This window comes from Rhea pennata, chromosome 20 (genome assembly GCF_028389875.1).
Source record: "Rhea pennata isolate bPtePen1 chromosome 20, bPtePen1.pri, whole genome shotgun sequence".
Classification (NCBI taxonomy): Eukaryota; Metazoa; Chordata; class Aves; order Rheiformes; family Rheidae; genus Rhea; species Rhea pennata.
Genome location: NC_084682.1, coordinates 9,092,956 through 9,111,287, shown reverse-complemented (window position 1 = coordinate 9,111,287; position 18,332 = coordinate 9,092,956). Strand labels below are relative to the sequence as shown.

At 43.8% G+C, this 18,332-nt stretch overlaps 1 protein-coding gene across 1 annotated transcript in view; it reads left to right on the top strand.

The window, feature by feature from the left end:
- The window catches only part of MYBBP1A (MYB binding protein 1a), a 58,067-nt gene that overhangs the window by 24,729 nt on the left and 15,006 nt on the right, over nt 1–18,332 (top strand). The window lies entirely within an intron of this gene.

The following is an 18,332-nucleotide window of genomic DNA, read 5'->3' as shown; positions in this document are numbered from 1 at the left end:
CCGATTAAACAAAAAAAGGAAAAAAAAAAAAAAAAAAAGAAGAAGAAGAAGAATTAAGCTATTAGTAATCTCAGTGGATAGAAACCAGGATGTATTACACAAATAACAAACAAATTAATTAGAAAGCACATACTTGATCCTATCCTCAAGAGACCAGAACAGCATCCTCAGCAAACAGCTTCATTCATGTGGATATCTTTGCTTCCCGCAGGGAATAGCACTGTCCTTCTTTCAGGGCTCCCATAGTTATCTGCTCAAGCTTCGTTTCCAGTCTGTTTATCTGTGGGTGAGAGGAGTGAGGAAAGACATACATATATCTGTGTGTGGGAGAGTGGGTAGAGAACATGGATATACTACTATTTAAACAAAGGCAGCATGGAGAGTAAGCCGTGTAAAGCCTTTGGAGTTTGGAGTTACAGCTTTACATTTTTGCAGTCTGCTTTCTTTTCTGGAATTCTAGCTTCTCCCCACTAAATGCCTAATTTGTCAGGTTTAGGATTAAACTTCTGATTCTCAGTGCAAATATGCCTTGGTGGTGTCCTAAGGGATAGGCAAGCATAGGGACAAGCTAGATGGGTGTAGGTGGTAAAGTGATGTTTGGGTAAAGCAATGGGATAACTTCCCTGGAGATTCTGCAGCTCCTGGCAGCCTCTGGGATAATGTGGGGAACAGGGAGAGGCTTAGCTATTGCCAAGGACTATCCAGATTCCTAAAGACACTGAAAGTCTCCTGGCTATGGCCAGCCCTGATGCTTCAGAGGCAAGTGAGTAGTCTCCCATTTTCAGCTCCGAAATATTGGCCTCTAATCATTAAACTACCTTAATCCCTGAGACATGAGGCCTAATCCTCCTTCTAACACTCTTCTGTTATTAATTATGATCGTTTTGGCTGTGCCTGTTTTATCTGTATGAACAGCTAATCCCACTGTGAGTTTAACTCCTTGGCTCTGCAGCTCCCTTTGGCAAGGAGCCCCCAGGCTTGCGCTGCCAAGGCAGGGCTGTGCTCTGCACGGAAAGGTGGAGCCCCACGGCTCTGGCCGGGTGTCTCACATTGACCGCCTGCTAATGGACCCCGGGGCCCTGGCCTGGTAAGGCTGCGGGCTGCCCTCCCAGCTGGCCCACGGGAAGCCCTTCCCAAGGAGGTAGGGGGTCAGGTTTTTTTAGATAGTTTTGAATAAGGGAAAAAGCAGTTTATGGGGAGGATGGAAAGAGGGGTTCCTTCCACCCTCTCCCCAAATAACTGGGAGTTTGTGAGAGCTGCACTCACATAAGGCGGTCTCTTCTCTTTCTCTTCTCAGCCAAGCAGGTCCCAGACTTTTAAGGCAAGGTCTTGTGGCCACTGGTGTTCATGTCCCGCTCTTACCTCAAGGAGCTCTGCTCTTGCAGGCACCTCTGGTGAAGCAAAACTTGGATGCTAAGTGACAGCCGTGCACCAGCCTGGCTGAGGTTGCCTGCAGCCCGTTTTCCTGTGTGCTCAGCAAGCTACCACCAATACAGCCAGGACCTGCCGAGGCTCTTGTCTAGAAACAGCAAACCTTAACCGTAGGTGCAGTGCTGTTCCTGTGCCTTTTGTTGTGAGCTGCTGCAGGTCTGTGAAATTCAGTTTGCCAGGCAGTTGAAACTGAGAGCTGTTCCCATAGGAAACGCAGGTGCTCTGCAGACGCTGTTCAGCTGACGTTGCCTTGGAGAGGAGCGGTCCAGCGTCTCCAGCTCCAGCCGCTTGTCCTGGCCCTGGGGACCCACTGTCTGTCGAATACTCAAGTGTTTGTGCAGTTGTTTGGCCAAACAGGCATGAGAGTGATTTGGCTGAGAACTTACCTTCCCCCTGTACGTGTACCCTTTTTTATTTCAGCTCTCTAATAAATTCTCTGGTCTTGTCCATGGTATAGGGATGGTCAGTGCAGGGGTGGCAGCTGGGCTTTGCTTCATCCAGTGGTAGCATTCATCAGCATGGAGCTGTGGCTCCTGTGAAGTGAGTATGAGGATCATCAAAGCATGCCTTACGTGGACTGTTGGTTCTAGCTGATGACTTGGGCAACTGGATCTTGCATTGCAACAGCCTTTCTGTGCAACCTGTCAATGCTTAAGTCCCCATCCTTTAAAACACAGAGCATATCAAACCCTCTGCAGCAGCACTGTGCCTCTTAAAGATGAGGAGGTGCTTGTAGGTGGATTGGAGGTGTGTTAGGTGCTGTTATGGGAGCTGTGTTGCTTTGGCCTGTGTGATTGCTGTAGAGAAGGGTCTCCTAGAGAGATTGAAAAGCAGGGGTATCAGAGCGGGCATCTCTATGCAAAGCTTAACAGGAAAAAAAAAGAAAGCTGTAAAAATATGATTTTGAATAGTGTGATTAACATGAAGTTGGCCCCTTTGCCACTGTTCCCACGTGCCTAAAGCAGCAATAAGGGTGTTCACCTTCATAGTGAAGTATTTAGTGAGGTGAAACAAATAGTATTTTGGGGGATGAGAGCTCTTAAGGCAGTTTTAAACCCAGCTGATAGTGATGTTTGGGTTGGTATGTTTTTCCAGCAGCAAGCTCAGCCTATATATATATTTGTGTGTGTGTGTGTGTGTAACCTGTTTTAAACTGGTATGTTGAATTTGCAATGGTCTAACTGAGATTGAATTTGAAACTGAAACTTGTACATGTAGCCAAGGTCTGTTCCAGTGGTGTTAACTCCTGGTGCAGGGATGCCTGCAGGAGACTTCGTACAACAGTTTCCCTTTTCAGGCGTTGGACAGACTGGCGTTCACGAGCGTGGGGAAGGAAGGGCAGGGGATTCTTGGTCTGGGAAGGGGAGATGTCAGCCTGGCCTGAATTCACTTTGGTGCCTGTCGGAGCCTGTATGTCAGAAAGACGCAGGATGGAGACCTGTGTGACAGCAGACCTGCAAAATCGCCTTTTATCAGGCAGTTCATGCTTCTGAGCTTGGCCTCCCTCCTTTTGTGAGACCACCCTGACTGCAGGAAACCATGAACTGTATTCTGCTGGGTGTTCAGGTGCACTGTAACTCCCTGGCATCTGGGGCGTTGAATGCTCAGTGTTGCCATTTCAGCCATTTGAATGTTTTTCATTTACTTTACTAGGAAATCTTGTGATATTTGCTGTGTCTTAGAATCTTTTTCCTAAACTCTTGTTGGCCCTTGCTTTCCCATATGTGGTGTTTAAACCAACATAAAACTTAAAGCTGTCATGCGTGGTCTTCTCAAAATATGGCCTGCTGCATGTCTGTGATCTGTATGAGTTTCACTGTTGTCTACAGTAGGAAAAGTCAAAGAGTAACTATGAAATCACTAGACTGCAAGTACTTAACTGCAAAACTTTTCAAGTGAGCCTTTAATATGTGGGAAAAGTGCTACAAGTTAAAATAATAAAAAGACAAGGTGATAAAGAAGTAAAACAATTTTGGAGGGTCTAATCCAGCTTTTTGGATGCAGCCTTGAGGAGAGAGGCCCTGAAAATCAATCTCACTGTTTATGATCTTGTACTTGCTGTAGCAATGAGGAGAAATGTCTTCAGTGATAGGACCGTGGAACCAGTGCACACTTGTGCTGAATCTTGTCATGTGTATTGGCAGATTTGATAGCTTTCTCTTACCGAAACTGAGCTTACACCTAAGTAAAGTGTAGCTGTTGTTTTGAGAATCCCTTGCATGCATGCATACCTGCATACACACGTGTGCTCCAAACAGATTAAGTACAGATGAGAGCTGGGGATGTATTTCAGTGGTAAGACTGGTATGGACAAATGACATGTCATCAAAAACAGAGCTTGTGTTAAACCTCTGCACGGACCTAGCGCTAATAAATTGTGGTAAGCTTCTGGCACGGTTGAACCTGTTGGCAGTGCAAAGCCTTGCAGTTAGCCAGGCAAAATGTGTGTGGTGCTAACAGGTCGGGGAGGCGTGTGTGCCGTTTTGTTGACTAAGGATATTGGTGTCAGTCTGATGTCTTCTACAAGCACTAAACACATTCTCTGCAATTCTGTTTGGAAATAAATGTGTGTGAGCTTGTTCTCACTTCCTCCTTCCTTAATGCAATTTGATCGTACTGCTGCAATTGTTTTCCAGGAGAAAAATTGTTTTCCAGGCTTTGAGATTGCTTCCTTGTGCCTTGTTTCAGTGGGTGCAGTGTTGCTTTTTCACTACACACAAATGGGTTGTTGTTTTGCCTTGTGCTGATGGAGTGTAAACCGAGGAACAAGATGTGTTTAATTTAATGATTGTTGCATGACTCAGCTACATACCAGAACCCTCCTGAGCCTTAGGTGAGGAATGTCTTCCTGGTTTATTTTTAGCAGTATCAGGATGTTCAGCATAGCTGCAGTAACATCTACTTCAGGAACTGTGTGCGGTCTTGGGCTGTCCCTCTGAAGCCGTAATAGCACACATTCTTTGGTGATGTATCATCAGTTATGGTGAGGCTTTTATTGCAGTTCCCCCCCTGCCCCACCGTACACATTCTCTCTCATACATGCTTGTGCTGCCAGAGGGCTGGATGAGTTAGTGAACTAATGCTTTTTCCCTAAAGATTAATTTTGTTAGTTTGAGGATGAGGTGAAGAAGGAGAACGTGTGGCTGGTTGCACTGCAGTACCCAGGTTTATTGCTGATGCAGGGTTCTGTGGCAAGCGCATGCACCAAGGGCCAGCTGTGAACTGTGTATGGGCTGAAGCAAAAACCTCTCTGGAAGCCTGGACTGGAACAAGCATGCTTTTCCTGTAAAAATACTGCTTGTTGACCAGCAGGACACTGCTGTGGAAAGCAGTGCACGTGCACCTGGTAAGACAGTGTTCCAAAAGAGCATTTACTGTGGTAGGAAGGCCTGTTCCTTCTGTCCTTTGGGGATGATAAGTGGTTGAGCTCAGAAATGAATTCTAATCTTCTGAGTCTTAAGCCAGTGCTCTGACTACTGAGCAGTCCTCCTGTTCCAGCAGCAAAACTTCATTATTGTGATTCTTTGTGGAGCTGTTCTAGGCCACTGGACAACATCTCTATGGAGCCTTCTTGATTTTCTCTGCTAGAAATCATCTTGTTAGCTGATGCACTAGCAAGGTATTCTGTGCGTTGTGGTCCATTAAATACAGTGCCAAGCACATTTTGAGGACATAGTCCCTGCTGCTCCTGAAGCAAGCTGAAATAAAAGAGCATTTTGTTTTCAACACAAACGGTTGAGCATAGCTGACCAGTGTTTAAGTGGTAACCTATAGAGAAAAACCCTTTGTGGGTTGGCTTCTCCGTTGTTAAGTTTAATTAAGTGGTAATGGCTCTGCATATCAGCTGTTGTGCAAGAGCCTCTTAGGATAAGTGGCTCAACACAGGCTCCACCTCTTTTGTGTTTGGTGGCTGATGAAAATTTTATTTATAGTCACAGCCAATTTGAAAATGAAACATCTATTACTACCAGAGTAAGATGTTGTCCCCGTCTCAGTTGTACGTGCAGACATCTAGACTACTTCCAATCTGTAACTTTTTCATAGAGTTTAGGCAAATCAATTGATACCTATGCCTTGCTCTGTTCCTTTGGGAAAGGCACTGGGGTACGTGTACTTCAATGCTATTACCGAGAGCCTCTGTAATTACTTTTGCACTGTGGTCACAAATCAGTCTGAATGCATCTCTGTGTTATTTACTTTTAAAGCTGTATTGATTGAGGATGTTGCAGTAGCTGGGAGCATAACGATGCTGTATTTGTCCATCACCAGAGTTTCTTTTTTTTGTGATTTGGCTAGAATTCTGCAAGGCTGATGTAAGCACAGAGCTGTCATGAAGCTAATAAAAATCATTTTGCTTAGTGTAGAGATGAGAATGACCACTGAAACAGAGTTTGAAGTGTCAACTTTTGTCATAGAGATTCATTTATGTTCCAAAACATGTTTTTATAAAGCAGTCTGTGACATGTAACCCTATAAGATCTATCTGATAGAGAGAGTATTTTAGATAACTTACTAATTGACCTTGGTATTTTGGCAGTCTCCCCAAAGGGATTGAGCTTATATAGAAATAATTTTACAGAATTGAAGTAATTTTGTGCCAGGGCTGCCATCATCAGAAGAGTAAAATACGATCCTGAAGTCCTGCTGAAGTGTTTTTGGCTGGCTGACAGTTATCTGTCTGAACAGTTTATGTTCTATGTAAATATCTAAGTTAAAAAGTAATTAAACTTTAATACAGTAAGAGCTGTAAAAGCACTGCACAGCGTCAGAAGCCAGCACCATGGCACTGTGCGTGCGTGTGGGAGCGTTCCTCCTCGTGCTGTGATAAATGAATAGATCACTACATTAATGCGCCATGCCTTGCCTGCGTTCTCACAGATAGTTTCCAGCAGATGGTATAGGAAAGTGTTGGTGTGGAATATTTTGCATAAGCTGTAACTAATACTGAAACAAAATAAACCTCCCCATGTGAGTACCAGCACTGGTTTGACTCCATCTCTTTTCTGTCTGAAATGAGAACCAGGCTGCTGATGTTAGCCAAGAAAATGCTTGGTGACTGAAAGGTATCCTTCCTTCAAAACGTCCTCCAGCCCTTCTCTGCAGAGGCAGGACATGCTGCTGAGTGCTTTGCAGAGGTGGCCTTAGACGGAGGGCTCGTCCCAAGGTCCCACTGAGGTGAGCAGACTTTCAAAGAGTGAACTACCCAGAGGCAGTGGTGACTTCTTCATGCAATACAGTGCAACTGTGGCTGTTGTGGCTTCTGTGGCTTCTTCCTTTTTTGTCTCTCTCTGCCCCACATACATCCTTTCTCTGGAGACCCCTCTTCTTTAAGAGAAGTCATTTGCAGCTGGTAGGTGTGTATTGAACTGACGTGCTTTTACCCCAGTTAGTGTTCTGCTTTCATATTCCTGTTTCTGTTCTGTTTAATGAGATGGGCAAGGAGATTCTGCATTTTGTAAGGTAAAGCTGAACTAAGGGGCTGACTCCTGCATACTTCTGAGCTATGTGATCAGGAACCAGCAAAGCCAGCAAAGACATGGACTAGCTCTAGGCATGTAAATGGTCCCTCTGAAGTCAAAGGGGAAACAGTTGAATGCTTAAGTGCTTTGCTGGGTTAGGGCCAGAGTGCTCTACATTTTAGGACCAAGTTCTTAATTCCTAGACTTTTAGGGTGGTTGTAGATGTGGATTATTGCAGTCCAACTTTTCACTTCTGAGAGCCTCTGTTGCACTGGGAGAGCTCAAGAAACTGTTTTTCTTTGGAAGATGTTGACAACATCTATAAATAGTCTCTGATGTTCTTTAGAAAGGTGTCTGATGCCATAGTGAAATGTAGCTGTCTGGAATGAACTGCTATGTAAGTTGTGTTTCTTTCTGCTTTTCCTCTCGCTTATGTGAGATGGTTGAAAATTTAAAAAGAGCTGCTTACATTTTTCAGCTCCCTCTGACTGCAGTTAAGCAGAGTGCTTGAAATCTCCTGACAGTTTTTACTTATATTTGCATTGCAAACTTTTATGTGCTCGTGTGTTGTATTTCAGATGGACAAGGGACTCCTGTCATTGTGTCTGCGCTGGTCTCTTTGGAGCATCACGAGTACTGTCAGCTGTACTGTTTTTCCTTCAGATGGGAGTATTTATTGTATGGCTTGGTGCCTTTAAATGGTCCCTGTGGAAGCATTTTGCAAGAAATGTCTAGCAAATAGATACCTGTGTTGCCCACATAGAAATCCATAACCAGGCATTAACTGACTGGCAAAGAGAAAATGCCCTGTTAGTAGTCTCTGTCTTTATCCCCTATTGCACTGTGCTTGGTGCAGCACTAAGAGAGCAAGAAGAAGTTCTTATTTGCTTCTTTATTCTGCTTCCTTGGATATCAGAAATATTTATTCAGTTGTTTGTGTTGCTGGCCATGCAGCAAATTCTAAGTGATGGATGAAACATACTTCTAATCTTAGCTGGGGAGGCATTAAGAAAACTAAGAAGTCACCTACATTTTATTTGATATTGTAGTAGACACAGCTGCTGACAAAAGCAATCCAAGGTTAGGATTGAACAGTAACATTAACAGCCTTGCATCCTGGATGGGCTTGTGGAGTTAGATATAGTCCATATTGCAGTGATTTCCAAAGACTGAGTAATTTCCTAGCCTACTGAATGCCATCTGACACGTGGGGAGTTCATAGTTTTTAAAAAGAAGTGCATTTCACAGTGAGCCACCTAGGTGCTTTCTGCCCAGGCTGTCAAACAGAACCCTCTGATCAACATGATGAGTAGATATTGGTGTGGAACAAATGGGCAAAATTTGCTTGGAGGGAAGGTCATGGCCATGTATTTAATGATAGCTTAATGAAAAACAGGAGGAGGGGGAAAAAGCCTGTGGTTGTGATGAAATGGTGGCTATTACAAGCATGTGGGCTCAAGTTGCATGCTACAAAATATTTTAAAAGCACCAGGACTGAATTCTGTTTTGTTGAAGTTTTGGGTAATGTTTGCTGCTATGTTTACATGGGCTTTTGCAACTTCATTTGGAAATACTAGTAGGTGTGTTGGAAGGTTGTTTTGTTGTCAGGTGAGGAAGATTAGGGCTTCTGCAATGTAAAATGAAATGGTAGTGGTCGGTGACAGAGCTGGTCTGATGAGCTCCAGCTGAAGGTGGTAGGTCCTTTTCTGTTGTTTGTTGGGGGTGGAGGTTGGCTGCTTCTCTCTCTGGTTTCTCCTGGCCACTATTGAGATTCCGCATGCAAGAGCTGAAGCACAAGAAAGGAGTTGGGATTTCTGTGCTGGATTTTTGAGCCATCTCTAGTAGTACAGATACTGAAAACCATGGCCCTTGTGCCCTAGGGAAACGTGCAGCTTGTCATGTCACGCTGCTTCTCTCAGCGCATTCTGCAAAATGAAGAGATGTGCAGGTGAGTATGTGGCTGGATGAGTCTACAAACTCATCTGAACTACAAAGTTCAACCCAGTACAATTCCAACTTTTTCATTTTGCTTAGCAGTGCTGTTTATTTCAATGTTTCAAGCTAACAAATTTATTGATGTGCGAGGAGTACTTTTTTTTTATATATATATGTTTTGAAAGGTAAACTTCAATAGTTGACATTTGAGTGAATGGAATTCTAATTTCTTATTATCTATTGATAAATGTTCTTAGAAGATGAAAACCTTCGTCCTTGCAACAGCAAGACTCTGGTCTAGTAAATTGGAGACTGCAGCTAAAAGGTAGGCAGTGCATAGGCAACATGGGCTTTTTTTGAATACATACTGCTCTTAAATCTCTTAAATTATTAAATTTGACCTTAGCAAAGTCTCTTCAAATAGACTGCATTATGCAGTAGCTGCCTTCTGAATGTCCTAAGAAAATCCTGTTGCATGACTCCCCTTATTTGGGGAAAATTGGCTTTGTGGTGCAGAGGAGACATCTGGCTTAGGACGTGTTTGGGAGAAGCACCCATAGCAGGGGAACTGGCGGGGGCACCTATTGGTTTTGGTTTTACAGATACCTGCAATTAACTTGAGGTGCTGCAGGAGTTCCTTGGTTTTTGATCACGTGCACATCAATAAAATCAAAGCTGACATGAAATCAATGTTGACAAAGTAAAAGTCTTTGTGGTGCTTTTTTCTTTATTTTATTTTTTTTTGCCTGGAGGGAAGCCAGGATCGAGAGAAAGGATAGTGCCCAGATAATGATTTCATAAGAGGTTTTGTGATATTTGGCATGATTACTCTGAACCTCAGCTCCTGGATGTTCTGTGAGAATCTTTGCTTTCTTTTCATAACAAAAGGATGTTTTTAGCTCCGTTGTTCAGACAGAAGAGCTTGTTAAAGCAAAGCAGAAATGCTTCAAAATCAACAGGCCCATATTAAGAAACCAGATTGTTTTAGCCGTTTCTTTTTTATTATGACTTTGTTTTTAGCTTTGGAGTGTAGTGCATTTGGGAGTGTGGAGGGAAATAAACACATGTTCTGTCTTCTTTTTAAAATTAATATTATTTTTTTAATGTGAGAAGGGAGAAGCTTGGATGCATTACATAGGATCCATTGCTTTGCTCAGTACACCCTGTTAATACCAATATTCCTCACTAATATTTCAATCCTGTTGCTCAGGGCATTACAAAGAGAGCAAGAAAACATCACTGCTCGTGGGCACTAATCTGCTCTGCTACTGATTTATCTTGTTTTTTCATGCAAGTTGCTTAACAGTTGTGGCATCTTTTTATTTTGCAAGAATTTGGGATAATAAGCTATTGACTTTTTTAAGGGAAACGTTAAGACCAGTTGGCCCTTTTGATATGGTGTTTACCCCAGGGAGAAATGAACCTTTGTGTTCACCAAAGCAGCAGACCAATATCCAGATTTTTCTGTAGGGATTGCCATGTCCTGAGGGGCTGCTCTTGGCCCCTGGTGGAAGAAGAACATAAGTAAATAATGTCTTCCCCCAATCCTGCATGCTCACTAGCTGTATCTTTATGTTGTGTGTGTGATGAAAAGTTCAAAGCTAGTTTCTAATACCATGAGCCAAGCCTGGCCCAGGAGTCCAGTGTGTCATATTGTATATTCTTTGTTTTGACTGCCTGAATGTCCTGCAGACCCTTCATCTTGGGCAGAAAACCTGCCAGTGAAGGCCAGTATTTAACGTGCAGTTATCTTCTGAAAAATTGCAGTGTCAAATCTTCTCCCTGTGTGTACTGACTCATCCTTGCTGCCTTAAAGTCTAATAACATCTTATTTCTGTCACTAGCTTCTGCTAGATTGTGGTGACTGTAGGAGGGAGCTTCGATTCTTTGCTATCCCAGCCCCGACAGAGCGGTGCTGAAGGCAGTAACTGTACTGGAGCGCAGAGCGCAGGTGTCCTGTTGTGACCCTCGTCCTGAGCAGGCTCTCGCCTTTGGGCTCCTCTGGTTAGACAGGCAGAAGATGAGGCTTTTCTTCTGACAAGAGCATCCCCCAGAGCACTGTTTGCAGAGGAACCGAGCATGGAAAAATCCACTTCTCGGCAGCAATGGAGAGGATACTTTCCAGTGATTGCAGAGTCCCTGGATAACCAATAATGAATGATGTTTTAGGGCATAAAGAAACTTTTACATAAGCAAAAGGAGTGTGTATGCCCACATCTGCAGGCAAGTTGCTCCAGTGTCTCAGTGTCTTGACTGCTTCAAGTATATTAAAAACAAAAAAAAAAAAAAAAAAGAAAAAGAAAAAAAAGAAAAAGAAAATCAAACAAAAAATCTTCACAGTGAAAGCAATGATGGATTTACCAGCAGGGCTAAGGTTGATATAACTGTAGCGTAGACGCAGTTGCATTATATAAAGGTGGTTCATACTGACCATAGCTCAATCCTTTTTTTATTTTTCACTCAGATTTGGCAATGGTGGTTTAAGTACTTCTGTCTTGGAATAACTATTTTCATGTTGTGGAGGAGGAGGAGGTGCCAGTATAGCTAATGTGACAAAACTTTCTGTATCGTAGACAAGTGCTCCGTAGCAGCAGAATGAGATTAGCAGCCCATCTGAGCGATGTGACACCTGCGACTCAGAGCCATGGGAACACAAGTGCGAGTGTACAGACTTCTGAACTTCTCTTTGCTGCGGTGTAAGGCAGGGCGTTGAGCCATGGGTGAAGAAGTGCATGAAAGATAGTAAAGATTAAAAAGGGAGGGTGGGAGGGAGAGTCAGCAGGAAGGGTAGAAAGATGAAGATCTCTCCGCATTTCTATCCGGTCACTTTTGCTTCAGTTGCTGTCTTCCCAGGAGCTTTTGCTCTTTTTCGGCAAGTAGGTTAGTGAAATTTCAAATCCAGAAGCAGAGCTACAAAGTAGGGATCAGGATCTGAGAGTTGGAAGCACTGCTGTTGTGTGTGTGGTTTTCTCCTATTTGCAGGCATCTTAGAGAGATTTCCAGCATCTCTGAAACACTGGTATTGAGCCCATCTTATGCAGGTGAGACATCCAGCTCTCCTGCTACCTCTAGGGACTTACCACTCCACTGAGCAGGTGACTGGCAGGTGATTGCTTTTCCATTTTCTGTTTCTTCTTGAGTTCAGTATTGCTGTGACTGGAAAGTTAGCCTGCACTGGGAATTGCTGGGGCTGTATGTTCAACTGCTTATAAGGACATGCAAACCCTTGTGTTTGCAACCTGCTGTTTAGCTTTTTTAGAGAATAGGTAGAGAGAGGGATGGTGCCTATTTGAGAGGTTTTGGCATAAAATAAAATTGACTTAAAATAATGAAATGAAAAACAAATTCTCTAATAACTTTTTGAGCTCAAGGAAGGCATAAACCAATAGCCTGCATCTAGTATAAGAGCAAAATGTGTCTTGTGTGTCAGAACTATTTTAAAAATGGAAATATGCAAGCTCTTGTGAGTTATTTAAAGGATCCCAGATGGAAAGCATCCTCCCACAGCTGTGGAAATCTGCATTATTACTAGGAAGAAGGAACAGGTACAGTCTACTTTGAATGAGACTGGGTTGCAGTACAGAATGGCTTATTCAAAAACCCTGAAAACTGCAGGAGCTTGATGAGCTAGGATGTTTGGTGGCAATACACTGAGCAAGACTGCCTTACTCATCAAAGCTTGTAAAATGTGATTTAGGTTTCACATAAATGCTTTACATATCGTAATTAACCAGCCTTGCAAAATTTTTCTTATCCATTTGTCGCAGAAACTTAATTTAAGCTGTAAAATACAATTGGTTCTGAAGGCTTTCTGGCGAAGGGAATTCAGCTCTGGGGCGTGCGAATCGCCAGTTCGGCGGGTTTTTGGCAAGGCCATGCTGAGTGCTCCCGGGCAGCCGGTGCGGAGCCCTGACCCTTCCGGTTGTGCTTCGATACGACCAGGTTTGATGGGTCCTGTGGGACTATCAGCTGCAGGAATGGTATGCTCTAGGGAAGAGACTTGCTCCTTCCCAACCTGCGAAGTCGAGAGCCAGGACACCCTGCTCCGTTGCCTGGATGTGTTTTGCTTCAGCAATGATGAGGAAGTTTTTTTTTGTTTTGTTTTTGTTTTTTTTTTTTTTTTTTTTAACAAAAAAAAAAAAAAAAGGAAAAAAGAAAGACCTCCCCCCCCCCCCCCAAATAATCGTGTTGAGCCACAGACAGGACTTTTCTTTTAACCCACGCACCCCTTGAATGGCAGCACGAATGAAGCACATCTGCCTGCGCCGTGCATGGCTCCTGCGCCGCAGCCTGTGCAGTGAGGGGAACTGGTCTGGCAAATGCTTCCTAGTTGTCTGTGGGCTTCACCTTTTACTCCTCAAGCCTTCAAATAAGATTTTTGTGTGTTTTAAGTAAATAGTTGCCACTTGATGCTAGTTCAGTGGCAATACTGTCTAAGGATTTTGAAGGATCGTTTCTGACATGTACTACTTACTTTAGGAAAGGGTCCTTTTTTTTTTTTTTTTTTTTTTTTTTTTTCTCCCTCCTCTCCTCCCCTCCCTTTAGCTCCCCAGGAGAATTTGCAGTTTGCTCCCGTCGAGGTCAGCAGGCTGTGTGAAACTCCAGACTTCAAAGTTCATCATGAGTTTAAGTGCTCCGTTAAATACTGCCCCAGCAGTTCCAGCAAAGTCGTCTGTCTTGCCTGCAAAGTCAGAGAGCTCTGTGGGTTACTTCGATATTTTGTAATTCTGATTATAATGTGTCAAGGTACATTAGGAAAGTGTTGCATATTTGTAGGGCATATACTGAATTGCTGTTGCTTCTGTGTTGCATGCTGTGAATTTGCTCTCTGGGGTAGAGAGCACCACTGTTTTCCTTTCACTCTCGTAATTTGTCTTTTTGAGTAAGCTCTGGAGCCGAGTCCTGACCTGGACTCTGCCTGCCAAACGGTCAGCAAACAGACCTGTAGTTTAAGGGCACAGAACTGGTAAAATGCACAGAAGAAATGGGATAGAGAAATGAAGAGCAAGCTGTGAAACTCCAGACTGCTCTGTTGGAGCCTTTCTCTCCATCCCACACCCTGTGCAAACGTAAAAATAGAGTAGTGGAACAACGAAAGGAGCAGAAATGGGGCCAGTTTGGCACTTGGTTCGTGGCTTTGTGTGCCCTTTGCTTTCTTTTTACCCAAGCTTTGACAGTAATTGGAAGGGACTTTTGCCTTGGGGCTCCAGTTGTCCTGCACTATGGTAATAAATGGCAGATTATTCTCCTATAATCAAGACACTTGTTAGTGGGAGCTTGTTCTTTGTTTTGCTTTAACATATAACAAATTGCAGCTAACTGGGAAACTTGACTATTCCTTAAAATCAAAAGGAAACGTGTTTAGCATTTCCCACGTGCTTGGCATGTGCTCTTTTACCCCAGCTTTCCGAGCGATATTAGTCATGCGTGCAGCACGGGATCTGTGTGATTGCAGCCTCCACGGTGGCTGCGAGCCCTGGACGGGTTGGCAGCACAAGGTCGTGTTTAGATGTTACAAGAATGATAGGTTTTTTGTTTGCTTGCCTGTTTTTAAGGAAGGGTGGAAGGAGAAAAGGTCTCCAAACTTTGGAAAGTGAAAACTTTAGTATCCTGACTATTAATGCCCTTCTCTTCCCCTCTGCTGCTGTTCTATGTGTGAGGTCTGACATAGCTCAAATACTGTCCTAGTGCAGCCTTAAGAAGATTAGTCCCGTACTGCCATGTGCTTCAGGCAAGCCAGTTAAACGTATTGCCCTTCTTGTGTAAAATGGAAACACCTAAGGGGGTTGGGATGGTAAATTAGGTGTAGCCTGCACGCTGCTTTGAGATTATCAGGCAAAACGACTGTGTGAAAATTCAGACTTTGTGTTTGCAGTGCTGCAATGTGGCCGCGTCTTCAGTTTCTTGCTCCTCTGATGGTGACATTGGGTGACTGCTGATTTTGGTGTCTCTGATGAGAGTGTGTTTGTGTGGTATATTTTTTTTTTTTTCCCCACTTGCTTGCAAAGCCTCTTCCAGCTAGCCTTGGAAAACACTGGGGACTGAAAACAAAAGCATTTCTCTTTGCATCAGAAAGAAGTATCTTCCTATTAGCAATGTGCTTTCCTTGAAAAACAGCCCTGAATTTAGGTCATGCCTGCATCTCTTGAACATTGCAAGCATAATCTCTGCACCATTGCAAAGGGTTGTTTGTTTTTGGCTTTTCTCCTTCACGACTGCAGTGATGGAAAGACGCCTTGGTCTGCTTGCCGGCAGCGACTCTCCTGCACGGGGACTTGGAGAGCCGCTGTTCTGACCTCCACAGCTACACCTGCAGTCGACGTTTACTTTCAATAAAAAAACAGTGGCTGAAGTGGTAGGGGTTAATCCATTCCTTGCCTTTTTAAATAGTCAGGCTGAATGTCTTGTCGTTTACTGCGAAGGGTAAAGGCGTGTGGTATAGCCACCCGGATTGCTCCCCTTCTGAGCCGCTAAATGCGCCAGGTGAGCACATCTGGGAATTACCGGCACATCTCGGTTACTCGGTAAGCAGGGATGCTGCTTACTACTTCACAGAGAAATCTGGAGCATTTATACTGAGCAGCATTTTGTGCAATCATTGTAGATAAGAAAGAAAGAAACAAAGCTGGCAGGAGCCCACCGGGTCGGCACTGCGGCTGGTTCGTGTTTGTTCTCTTCTCCCACGTAGACTGATAATGAGCGTTTCTGCCCTGTTTAGTCATACGGTTGATAGATATATGTGGGAGTATGTATGTATGTAACTGATATCTTTGTTTGCTTTTATTTATCATTGTACTATTTCATAGGTTTTTCTTTTTCTTTTTTCTTTTTACCTTTTTTTTTTCTTTTTAGCTAGAATTAAGGAGAAAAAGCTTTGGTGAAGGAGCTAGGTGCCTCCTAGGGTACAAGATGGGCTGCAGCATTCCCTCCTGACCTTAAAGAGAACTATAGTATGATTCTCGCAGCTTGTAGCTGTTTTCACACATTTGCATTCCAGATTTTGTACATATGGGGGTCTTTTCTGAACTGGACCAGGGCTTGGTAGTTGGGAACTCTTGGGTCTTCTGCTGTTTCTGACCGTGTTTATAGCACGGAGCTTGCCCTGTCGTGGGAATTTGGCAAGCTCAGTTTGGTGCTGAGCAAATGCAGAGAATCCTCTATGGTATCACTGGGATCAGTGTTATTCTGGCAGCTTCCAGAAGTGCCAGCTGCTTGTAGGATGTTCCAAAAAACAAGTAGTGCTGAGGCGGGGAAGGAGGCAGCAGGGCAGAGCTGGGAGGGGGGTATTGGGCTCCAGGTCTGTGCTGGATCTTCCAGGAGAACTTCTCCAAACTTCAGATCACTGCTGGTCTGTGAGGTGATGGCAAAGCATTTGCAGCTGCTCCATGTGTCATGTATAAAAGGCACATCAGGAACATGCTGAGGGTAGATAGATGATGGTTTGTGAGACGTTTTGGGAGTTAAGGGTGTTCTGATGCAAAAGCTCTGTACTAGCTGAGATAGCCTTTCTCCTCCAAAGGTGCTGTGTGTGTGGTCTCGCTTTCCAAAAATCTTGGTCAGGAGGTAGGAGTTTCCAGTTTGTGCAAGGGAAAAAGTTTGTGCCAGTTTGTTAAGCAAGCTCCTGATGACATCCAGGATCCTCCTTCACGTGCCGGTAGGTGCTGTGAGCAAGGTGTGGTGCTTGTGCCTCTCTCTAAAGAGGACTGCTGCTGCTTCTCCTATTTCAGTTTGAACTTGTTGGGCTGGGGTGACGTCTCTGGGAGAAGTGGGAAGTCTTGTTTCTTAGTGGTTATATCATTGGACTGGGACGGAAGAACAGTGTTTTAGTTTTGATTTAGTTTTTGCCCCTGATTTCTCTGACCGATTCATTTCAGTTCTTCTTTTGATGGTTTAATTTCCTCCATTTGCAAAAGGAGTTAACTATACAGTTTGCTTTGGAAAAATAGACTATAGGAGAGCTACATGTTAGTTATTAGCACCAGGAACAGAGGAGGCTGTGAGATAAATTTGGTAACCTTGCCCTGCAACACAGCGTGAGTACTGGGCACTGAGGAGACTGTAATTATTAGTGTCACGTTTACTCTCTGGCTGAGCTCTTAAGGTAAATCTGATTCCAACGAACAAGCAAATCTTCTCATTTGAAAGAGTAAAAATAAAAAAGAGGTTCACACTTGGTACTAAATTATCTTTGAGTGAAAAAACAATCAAGAAACTCAGGAGTGCTTTGATTACAGCAATAGCAATGTTCTAATTACATGAAACAAAACTTATTTTCTCTTTGCTTGAATCTAATATGAACTGGAAGCATGAAAGTTATATGAGTGTGAAAAAATTACTAAAAAGTCATAGCAATAGCCAGGATTCTCAAAGACTGGGGATTTTGACTTCATGATTTATTACAAACAGAAGGGGTTTTTTTGTGTGTTTTTTTTTTTTTCTTTTAAATCATTTTCATGCTTGATGCTTACTAAGGCCTAAGTCCTTTTTAGGGTCTCTTCTGCCAGTCCAGCATTTGAGTCTCAGGTGTCCAGAGCCCCTTGCTCCTTTGAACAGCTTTGATTTCTTTTCATCTCCTCTTTTCTCGCGGACTTGCAGTGTTCCCACCCCCTGCTGACTGGTGCGATTCCTGAACAGACCCTTGTCGCTGTTGCCTGCGGCCCTCGCTGAGCATCTTGAGTAAATCTGGTGTCCTGAGATACCTTCAGGGCTGCTTAAAAGGACCCTTCTCTTCGCTTTGCACCCATGTGCAGTATGAATGTCTTTTGTAATTGCCAAAGAAGAGATGGTGCCTTGAGGCTTGTGACCCTGCCTGAGTCTTTCCGGATGAATTACAGCTTTTTGTGTACTCCGAGGGTCGTGCTTGCTTTGTAATTGCACTGAAGTGGCTTTCCACTGTATTTGGTACATACACAACCATGCTGTAATTTCTTCTGCAAGACGCAATCTCCCCATAATAGCAAGAAGTACGTAAGCTTGCCCGCCTGGAACAGGGCGTAGGTGCCTGCTCTCTCGTTAAATCAACATGCATCTTTTGATGTATTACTGTCGGGTTTTTTACCGTTTTCTACCCCCCAAGTAACAAACAGAATTCCTGTTTGTGAAGGAAGGCTTGTTCTGTATGCATAATTCTCTTCCTGGGCTATACTGGTGTAAACTGGAAGTAAGCTTACACAGATCCATGATATTATGTGTCGTAACACAAATACGAGCTCTGAAACTACCCAGTGGAGGTCTCGCATGCAGTGTCCCGTCCCTCTAGCCACGGCCAGCAGCGGATGTGTCGTTACGAAAAGGCTGCATTTGGTGCCTGTGGGCTTTGACAAATGCCGGTCGCTCAGTTGCGGAAGCCTAGAGTATGTGTTGGACGGGGAACGTGGCCCTTCCTGAGCTTTTGGTGTGTTGTACCTAATTGCCTGTCTTGGTTGGTCTTACTGCTCTTGGGAAATGCAGATTTCCCCACTTGCCTCCTCTTTCAATTTTTCAATAAGTAGTTGTAAGCCTCCTAAT